This window comes from Papaver somniferum, chromosome 3 (genome assembly GCF_003573695.1).
Source record: "Papaver somniferum cultivar HN1 chromosome 3, ASM357369v1, whole genome shotgun sequence".
In the NCBI taxonomy this organism is placed as follows: domain Eukaryota; kingdom Viridiplantae; phylum Streptophyta; class Magnoliopsida; order Ranunculales; family Papaveraceae; genus Papaver; species Papaver somniferum.
In genome coordinates, this window is record NC_039360.1 from 153,308,442 (window position 1) to 153,317,215 (window position 8,774).

The window sequence follows — 8,774 nt, forward strand, 5'->3', positions numbered from 1 at the left end:
ACTCACATACAAATATTATTTTACCGTGAATAATTGTCTACTTTCAATAGTTGTTTCAAATCAAAACATTGATTTTACAAAAATATATAATGTGAAACTCACGTAACTTTGAAAATATGTATTTTCTTGGTCCCTCTCGTGAGCATCTGTCTTTGAAACGAGAGTATATTTTCAAAAATAAAAATTTTCATGAAAGATCATAGACAAAATTTTATTACTAACAGACGCACGTCTATTCAAAAAAAAAAAAAAACTTTTCTCTCGTACGAGCATCCACCTTTGAAATGAGGGTTTATACACTTTGTGAAATATCACATATTTAAAAAATAAAATTTTGGTTTTCATGAAAGCTCATAGACAAAATTTTACATCATTAGACTCAGGTTTATTTGGTTTGTTTCTTAAACTAACAAATGAACGCCTGTTCTTAAAACAAGGATTTCCTTTTTGGGGTCGAGCCCGTAAACCCTAAACTGACCAAAACTGGACGTCCGACCGACCAAATCAAATCAGCAGTGCCTCATCTCTTCGTGCTCATGGGATGACACTCTATCACACTATCAGAGTCCTCACCCGAACATTTGCTCGTCCATGACACCATTTGGGCAAATTGAGGATTCTGAAAACACCTTTGTAGACTGAGTTCAACCACCGATCTCATCGACTGAAAATCACCATTTAATGCTTACTGCGGAACATGACTGTCCCTCACTAAGCAGGGGACTTAATGTTGATGGTGGATTTTCAACAAAGAGCAAACCCGTAAAATCATGAGGCATGTTTTTGACACGGCTTTCAGGCATGCAACGATTCATATTTTACAAAGCCATGATGAATATGTTTTCGAAAAACCCCACCAGCTGAGCAATTTCATCCCTGGCATTTCATCATGACCTCTATGCAGAATAATATAATTGGGAGGTTCTCCGTAGATTGAGAGCTTAACGCCTTCAGGACGTCGGTGACACTCACTGTTCCCTGACTGCAGGAGAGAGACCCACCTTCACATAGAAGAATAGTTGGGCGGCGGACGCCTTCAGGACGTCGGTGACACTCACCGTTCCCTGACTATGTGGAGAGACCGTGTATAGATTCAGGAGGTTCTCCATAGATTGAGAGCACTAATGCCTTCAGGTCGTAAACAACACCGTGACTCCCTGACTATACACCATTCAGAACGGATGTGACGCCTTAACTGGATAATATTCTTTCTGCAATAGATTAATTCTGCCACGACATTCACCACTGAATTCCCAGAATACTCTATTATTGCTCATATTCCATGGTCGAATCCACGTCCTGATCCCATGGAATGGCAATAACAATTGCTCTGATTCGATGATCGAATCCACGGCTTGATCTCATAGAATGGAAATAAAACAACTGTATTATCTCATTATTCTGATTTCATGATCGAATCCATTGGTCTCGTGAAATGGTAATAGATAGTCTTAATTACTCGGATTGTATGGTCGAATCTACGATCCCATAGGGTGGTAATGCTTGTTTTAATATTCTGAATTCGTAGTCGAATCCACAGCTGATCCTATGAATTAATAATGAACAACTATTCATTTTATTACTCAGTTTCATGAACTATTCTCCACTGAATTTCATAAATTAGTAATAAATACTCAACAACCGGGCATCTGGACCATCACTGAGTAAGCCCCACAAAAATGGTGCGAGTGTACTCGACAATGATGCACGACTGAGCACCCGGATGCACGAACGAGCGTCCAAAAACATGAAATAATGAGGAATCCTACACAAAAATAGGAGAGAGAAAATAATAATAAAATAATGGAGAAACGCCCATGGGCCGGGCCCAGCCGTGCCCTAGACGTGGACGGTCCCATGCTTCCTCCATTATTTTTTCTTATTTTATTTTCATAAACTCATGAAGGTTTCTCCATATTAGCAAAATTCCTTATTTTGCGCAAAACTTGTGAATTCTCCATGACATGGTGGATTCACCAAATAATATTATAAAATAAGGAAAGGCGTGCGGGACCGGGCAAGGTAGCCGGCCGGCCATGCCCATGGCCGGTCCCACACCTCACAATCCTTAGCTTTTTATAATTATTATTCCAAATCTCACGAAACTCCTCCGTTTCAACAAAAACTCATGGATTCTCCATATCTTCAAGGATTTTCCATAACTTTAAGGATTCACGAAAAAAATAATATTATAAAATAGGAAAAGGTGTGCGGGACCGGGAAACATGGCCGTCCGGCCATGCCCTAGCCTTGGCCGGTCCCACACCTTGCAATCCCTAATCTTTCATAATTATTATTTTTCTCAACTCGTGAAACTCCTGGGTTTGAGGAAAATTCATGATTTCTTCATATTTTCTCAAATATTGCTCGAATCACGAAAAACCAAAAACCAACATGGTCACATGACTGGCTAGCCTCTCACGACAATTTTAAATATTAAAACACTTTTATTTTAATATTTTCAAAATATTGATGAATTGAGCATACATGCTCATTCCAACAAAAATCGAGAATTCTCAGTCAAGATGAAACTCTTCTGAAAATTCACGATGTTGCTCGAACGTACATCAGAAAATACTGAAACTCTCAGTATGGAGACAAGGACACCATAGAAACACGTGCATGCCTTCATGACCGGCCAGGGTCATTCCTAGGGCTTGCACAAAGCCGGTCCCACATGTTTTCATAATTCTGACCTAATTTGCTCAATTGCTCATACTGGGCCTGAACTTTCTCCAACCAACTGGGGATTCTCCAAATGACCAACAACTGGTCCCGTCACCACCAAGTGCCGGTCTCATTCCCCTTGGTCGATCACATCTCTCATACTTAGGTTTTACCACCTAATGATGAATCCATTAATATTTTCAGTAAATGGTGAAACCACCATTTAATCATCATTCTTTCACCAACTCTCAAACTGAGAACCCTGGTGCATGCTCACTCGAGCACTGGGCATCACATGGGCGTTCATCATCCCATGTGGTCGGTCCCTCTTCATTCATGACTAATTTTCAACAATTCGCCAATTGATGGAGGATTGATCGAAAATTAGGGTTTCGGATAAACGCTCTGTGAAACCATCATTCTGAGAAATTTCAAACACTAATAAATTTATGTTGATCCACCAATCAGCATAAAAATTAATTATATAATATTCGGTGATCTACCAATATTTTAATTAATATTTTATTGGGTCACGTCACCAGTAAATAATTCGCCGAATCGAGCAATACTTGCTCAATTGCTCGAATATTGATCAATGTTCAGCAACTTATCAGTAATTTGTCGAATTGAGCAATACTTGCTCAGTTGCACGACAGACTATCAAAAATCACTAATTTGGTGAATTGAGCAATGTTTGCTCAGTTGCTCATCAAGTCCTCAATATTCAATAATTCGCAGAATTGAGCAATACTTGCTCAGTCGCTCCTCAGTAATTCATTAGTGAATCAACAATACTGACATCCCTTTAGAGAACTACATGTTCAACCCGTGAATTGTTGAGCATTCATCACTCATGCTCGATTCAACGAAACTCAGACTCATTGTCAACAATTAACTAATCAAAACAAGTCTGCCCTGCAGACTCCACGACTTGTGAGACATCAATCACGTCACAAATGGGGGGATATCACGTAGGGTTTTGGTCTGGCGGTCTACGGCATGCGGATTCATCCACAACGAGAAATGTGCGTAAGTCGTGTAAACGGTTGAAGGAGTTAGCAAATTAGTGGGTGCACGATCAGAAGTCTCCATACGACATGGAATTGACTTTACCACGATCTCCCACTTTCCCACTCTTTTACTCAAGAAACCGTCACACTTACAGGGATCAAGGTGTTGACGACTCTGACAATATAAACAAGTCTCTGAAACCATGATTGAACAGACAGACTGTCGTCTACGTAGAATTTCTCGAGCTATCACTCTCCAGAATTCATCAATCCATCAGAACTTATTAGAAATTATCAGTTCACCATTATTGCAGAAACCTTCAACACACCCACAATCCTCGATCATCACTGATCCCACACAATTCTCAGCTTCCCTCCTACATATCAACCCATCTCCTCTTTGCGACCGAATTTGACTCTGGAACGACCATTGTCTTGGTTTAGGCCGGAGTCATACAGATTAATTTCCCGAATCTAAGCACCCCCCTTTGCAGCGGTGCATCTGTGTGAGGATTAATATTTTGCCTGGCTGAAGAGTTTCGATAGCACGCTCGACTCTCCACTTTCCCGAAAACCGGCGACCCGTTTTCCCCATCCACAATTGGGATTGTGAAGCCAGACCGATATTACTTTATCGTAGTTGTGTTATCTGATCTTGCATCTTCTATCGTACGAGTACAATCGATTGATTGGCTTGAGATCGTGAGAGTTCTCCGATAGGCAAGATAAAGAAGTCACAAACATCTTCGTCTCACTGTTTGTGATTCCTTGACAATCCGCTTGTGTAGTCAGGAAGGATTGTAGAGAGGTGATTGATTAATCTAGGTTGTTCTTCGGGAATATAAGACCGGATTATCAATTGGTTCCTGTTCACCTTGATTTCATATCAAAAGACGGAACAAAACCTAGGGTTTATCTGTGGGAGACAGATTTATCCTTTTATAGACTTTTCTGTGTGAGACAGATCTGTTTATTATCAAGCCTGTGATTTTGGGTTACAGCAACTCTTGGTTGTGGGTGAGATCAGCTAAGGGAATCAAGTGCGCAGTATCCTTCTGGGATTAGAGGCGTAGGAGTACAACTGTACCTTGGATCGGTGGGAGACTGATTGGGGTTCAACTATAGTCCAGTCTGAAATTAGTTTGCAGTAGGCTAGTGTCTGTAGCGGCTTAATATAGTGTGTTTTCAATCTGGACTAGGTCCCGGGGTTTTTCTGCATTTGCGGTTTCTTCGTTAAACAAAATTTCTGGTGTCTGTGTTATTTCTTTTCCGCATTATATTTTAGATAATTGAAATAATACAGGTTCTGCGTTCGTGATCATCAATTGGAAATCCAACTTTTGGTTGTTGATTGATATTAGTTGATCCTTGGACATTGGTCTTTGGTACAATCCAAGTATTCCTTGTATTTGATAAAGACTCGCTATTGTTTTTAGCTTGAGTAAAAATCAAATCAAGAGAGAGATATTAACTCCTTGAGATACTTTTATCTTGATTGAGTCTGAATTTCTAGTTGATTCTCTAGCAAAGTATTTCGGAGTTAGTCCATACAGATTGCTAAGCGAAATATTGGGTGTTGTTGTTAGACCCCCGCTTTTTCAATTGGTATCAGAGTAGGCAAACATGTTTAAGACCTCATCAGTCTGTGTTTGTAGCGATCTGACTCTATGGACAAGAGTACTAACTCTGATAACGCAACATCAAATCAGGGTTATTCAGATAAGCTTCAGAGATCTGAAACCTTTGAGAAAAACTCATCCTCGTCTCCTTCTGCCGAATCTGCGTTCAACTTGAAAAAATCTCTTGATAAACAGTTGGATGATCTTTCAGATGACAGTGATTCAGAAGAAGAACAGAGCGTTTATGAGGAAGTTTCTCAATACATCATGTTATTTAATCGTGAATTAAAAGAAACAAAGACAACTGCTTCCCTGAGAAAATTCATGGATCCTCTCTGTCAAGAAAACAGAAAATTGAGAAAACTCTTCAAGGGTTATGATGGTGGATACAAACTATTACAATCTACCGTTAAATATCATGAAGAAGAGGTTCGCTAAAAAGAAAACTAAATGCGAGAATCTTCTTCGTAACCTCGGTGTGTTAAAAGAAAGGCTTGACGAAACTGAAGCAAGATATGAATCTCATCGTAAATGGTTCAAGGACAAAGAACATCAGTTTCTTACCAAAGAAAAATCCTTGAAAACTGAACTTGCGGCTGCGCTTGAGAAGGTAAAGTCTCTGGAGGAAGATCTGAAGAGATTCAACACTAGCTCTACAAGTCTATCATCTATGCTTTGAGCATGTAAAGAACATCGTGATACACGTGGTTTGGGATATAAAGGTATAGACAATCCAAGCACAGGTAAGATCAACTTTGTTAGAGCCGTTAATAATTCTTCATGTGAAAGACCTGTGTCAGCTTGCAAGAACAAGGATTCTACTCCAACAAAGTCTGCTAGTAAGAGAACCACTGAATATAAATCCTTTCACTGCTATTTCTGCGGGAACAAAGGACACTCTGAGCAAAGGTGTCGTCTCCGGAAAAGGAATGAAAAACTTCGTAACATTCTTACATGGATGTCTAAAGAAGTTGTTAAACCTGTATCACAGATTGGCAGAATCAAGGACTTTCGCTATCAAGGGATGAAGTGTGATAAAGTTGATCCTTGCCATGTTTCTTCGAAGGATTTCTACAAAGGAAGAAAAAAGAATGGCAAAAATCTAATGGATCTGTTAAATCAGTCTGAAAAGAGAAAAAAGAACAGAAGGAAGAAAAGGTCAGGGTCCTCTAATTCTCTCAAAAAGGACTGTGAATACAAGACTTCCAATTCAAACTTCTTACATATCAACAATCGAGTCTCTGATCTGAAGATTCAGATAAACAAACTAAGAAGGAATATCAAGAAAACATGGAATGTTGTTAACCCAGGTACTTCTAAGTCTTCTCTTGATAATGCTTCTTCAATTAAACCAGGTAGTTTGCTAAATACCGATAAGGAAAAAGAAGAAGTGAATAATGATGAGCAACATGCTCATCTTATTACTCCCTGACTACAAGAAAACATGTCATCAGCGATGAAATTCTGAGCGACAAATAAAATTTGGTCGCTATATATAATAAACAGCGACCATTAAAATTGTGGTCGCAAAATAATAATTTCAGCGACACGGTTGAAAAATCGCAGCTAAGATTGTCGCTAAATCAGAAAAATAGCGACGCAGTTTGATGTTGTAGCTAAATAGAGTAATCAACGACGTAAACTGAGATTATCGCTAAACTTGTACTTCAGCGACAACATTATTGGTCGGTGAAAGACAATTTTAAGGGCTTACTTGATTTAGGTAGCTGAATATAATCCAATTTTAGCGATGGGTTGGATTTGTGTCAATGAATAAACAATCAACAAAAAATCCTACACATCACTACTGATCTTATTCGTGTGGATTTTATTCTATTATGGGGTATATGGTATTCATTTGGGGAGGCTCAAATGTTTGATGTTGTAGTTTGTGATCCAAGGAAGATGAGACATGAAACTGCTAAAATTTGTTTGTCTCGTTCAACGGAAAATATTCCCTTCAAAACTATAGTGTTTAGTATTCATCGATGATGTTTGGACTAGTTTGGAGTCGTGTGTACGTGGGCCTCTACTTATTAATTACAAGGCTTAGTTACTGTAACTCATCCTACCGCGATCTGTTCCATAAAAAAAACCATAAAAAAAAAAAAACGTAACACGATCCGACTGGAAGGGATAAGTTATAAACCAAAGTAAGACACCTCCATCTGGTCATTTTTCTTTTCTTCTTTTTATTAGCGAAAGTTTTCAGTTTAGGGTTTTTATTTACATAGAAGGCAGAAAATATAGGATTGATATGGTCAATTAAATCTAGGATCTCTGAATATCAGTTCGACTTTTTTTTTTTTTTTTTTTTTTTTTTTTTTTTTTATTTTCCGAGGTTAGAGTTTCAATTGTAGTAGTATCAGCAAGATATAAATGGCTTCTGATATGATTTTGTTAAACGATAAAGGAAAGACGGAAACGAAAGAGGATAATAGAGAAAGACGAAAACTCGCTTTTATCATAAAAGAATTGATAGTCACGGATGAAGGTATGATTTTTATTCTCGTTCATTTATGTTAATTTGGGGGTAAGTTAATCCCTATATCTAAAGGCAATTTTTGATTTCATGGTGACGGAGTTTAAAACTTATCTTTAATTTACGAAAGTGAAGTTTCTACAATGCCTAAAATTTCTTGTTCACATGAGGTATATTTTTTGGCATGGTGTATGATTCCTCCAGGAGGAGTAGGCGCCTTGATCTGACGGAAGGAAGTAATAAATGTGTACCATCAACTGGGTAACAACAGTTACAAGAAGGGGCTACAAGTTTGAGTCATGGTGGTATAGGTAGTTCCAGAAAACTACCACCTTCAAAAACTCCTTAAGTTCTTTTGACTGGCTTGCAAAAGATCGCTTGGTATGAAATAAGGACAATGACAAAGTATTCCAATGTATCAGTACTGATGTTTGAAAATATTAGAACAAAAAAACAATCATTGATCAGATTCAGGATTGGAGGCGTATGCAAGACACCGAAGTGCCCATTAACGGAAGCTTGTAGAATTTCGTTGTATTCCATGTCAAATGTCTTTTTTTTTTCTTTTTCTTATTTCTCTTTGCAAGATAGTAGATATAGATTAGGTATTACAGAATTTTGTTAATTAGTTCTTTTCTTTCTTTCTCTTTCTTACCTTGGTGGCATATTGGAATGTTTGTACATAAACACTCGTTCAAGTTAATATGAGTTTCATTTTTGAAAATTTCCTACCAAACTTAATTCTGGTTCAACTGATAGTTTATCTTCGGCTACATGCATATGATTGCCGATAACAACACTTAGTCGGCGAATAAAGACTATTTCCGACAAAATAAGATTATGTCGGAAAAAATGAATTTTTAGGCGGCAAGAATTTTTTGTCGCGGAATATTATTTTTCAGCCACGAAACACTATTTTGTCGCTGGCAAACATTTGGCGACAAAAACAAAACTAGCGTCGCTATAACCTTTCTGCGCCGCACAATTACCGACCAT

At 38.2% G+C, this 8,774-nt stretch overlaps 1 long non-coding RNA gene across 1 annotated transcript; it reads left to right on the top strand.

Annotated features, from left to right (window-relative positions):
• The first annotated feature begins 7,617 nt into the window (after positions 1-7,617).
• Positions 7,618-8,514, top strand: LOC113361720. The gene is made up of 2 exons (XR_003365290.1): positions 7,618-7,790; positions 7,983-8,514. It is a non-coding gene; the product is annotated as an uncharacterized LOC113361720 (long non-coding RNA).
• Positions 8,515-8,774: the final 260 nt, after the last annotated feature.